Genomic DNA, 1987 nt, shown 5'->3' with positions numbered 1-1987 from the left:
TTCTTGGTTCATAGTGATGACTCTCAACTACTAAGAATAGGCTAAATTACATTCAGTAATTGACGCTTAAAAAGGACACTTTTGGGCCAGGCGCGGTGGCTCACACCTGTAATCCCAGCACTTTGGAAAGCCAAGGCAGGCGGATCACTTGAAGTCAGGAGTTCAAGACCAGCCTGGCCAACATGGTGAAGCCCCATCTCTACCAAAAATATAAAAAAATTAGCCGGGTATGGTGGCACGCACCTATAATCCCAACTACTTGGGAGGCTGAGGCAGGATAATTGTTTAAACCCGGGAGGTGGAGGTTGCAGTGAACCCAGATTGTGCCACTGCACTTCAGCATGGGCGACAAGAGCAAAACTCTGTCTCAAAAAAAAAAAAAAAAAAAAAAAAGGACTTTTTTGGAGATAATATTTTAAATTGTACATTTTAAGTTTTGGTGCCTTACAGTTTCTGAAGCATTCCCTTATATGGAAGGGGGTTTTGTGATTGCCTGTTTAATTATCCTGTTAGACAGAAACGCTGTGAGAACAAGGCCTGTGTCTGTGTGGCTCGCTGTCCTCTTCCAGCACCTGGCACGGTGCCACACGGGGTGCCCAGTGCACATTTGTTGAATGAGTGAATTCAGTAATAAATTAATATTACATACCAGGCACCATTCAATCAACAAATGTATTCTTACATCTAATTTCACCTATTGCTTTTTACTTTTTTTTTTTCTTTCTTTTTGAGATGGAGTCTCACTCTTATCACCTAGCCTGGAGTGCAGTGGCATGATTTCGCTCACTGCAACCTCCGCTTCTTGGGTTCAAGTGATTCTCCTGTCTCAGCCTCCACAGTAGCTGGGATTACAGATGCCCATTACCATGCCCAGCTAATTTTTTTTTAAGTAGAGATAGGGGTTTCACCATGTTGGCCAGGATGGTCTTGAACTCCGGACCCCAGGTGATCTGCCTGCTTTGGCCTCCCAAAGTGCTGGGATTACAGGTGTGAACCACCGTGCCCGGCCTTCTTTTTACTTTTTAATGTGATGCTAAACACATTTTAAATTACATATGTGGCACACTACTGTCTTTCTATCAGACAGGGCAGTCTTAGACCCTTCTGCTGTGACTCTAGAGGCAAAGTACAAAGTTTAAACACATTCCCCATGGTCTGCGTGAAAGTCTCCCACGCAACATAAGCTACTTCCTCACTTGTTTCTGGCTGGGAACACTTCAAGGGCAAGGTCAGATCTTAATTCCAGGGAACCGCAGCAGCAGCCCGGTGGAGCGCCAGCACCAAGCTCCATTCCCCTTGCAACTCCGGAAAACACCTGGAGAAGGCACCTTACAGGTGGAAAAACAGAGGCCCTAAGCAGGAAAGCAACATGAGCCTCGTGTTAGGAATAGGGCTCTTCCGAGATCTCCAGTGACTCCACCTTCCGCCCGAGGAGAGGAAGAGATTTAGATGCAAGTGTTGGGAATGTCCTGTCCCCTTTGACACCCCTCACAGAGTGAACCAAGCCTGCTCTGGGATGTGGGGTGGGGGTTCTGAGACAGCTTGGGTGGGCAACAAGAGATCCAGGCCGGGGGCAGGGTGGCTCAAGGAAGGGCGAAGATTTAACCACTCACCCCTGCCCCGTCCTGACCCCTCCCGCTCCTACACATCTGTCTTCTGCCGGAACATCTTTTCTACCTGGGCCTAAAATGGTACCCGGCCTAGTTGGACCGCAGAGCGCAGAGCCGCTGGGCTTCAGTCTCCTCCTCTAGCACGTAACCGTGCCTTCCAATCTTAGATCTCGTTATAGGTTTCCAAGCACGTTTGCATCTGTGAACTCACTTACGCTTCACAGCAACCCTGTGAGTTGTTGGCATTATCCTCATTTTGTAACTGGAGAAACTGAGGCTCAGAAAGGTGAAGCGAGGAGAGATACATCTGGGAGGGTCCGCACATAGGCGATGTCTTGTCTGATGTTCCTTGCAATTACTCTTCCCCCTCCCAGGAG

This window comes from Chlorocebus sabaeus, chromosome 20 (genome assembly GCF_047675955.1).
Source record: "Chlorocebus sabaeus isolate Y175 chromosome 20, mChlSab1.0.hap1, whole genome shotgun sequence".
Lineage (NCBI taxonomy): Eukaryota > Metazoa > Chordata > Mammalia > Primates > Cercopithecidae > Chlorocebus > Chlorocebus sabaeus.
Note: the sequence above shows the minus strand (reverse complement) of the source record.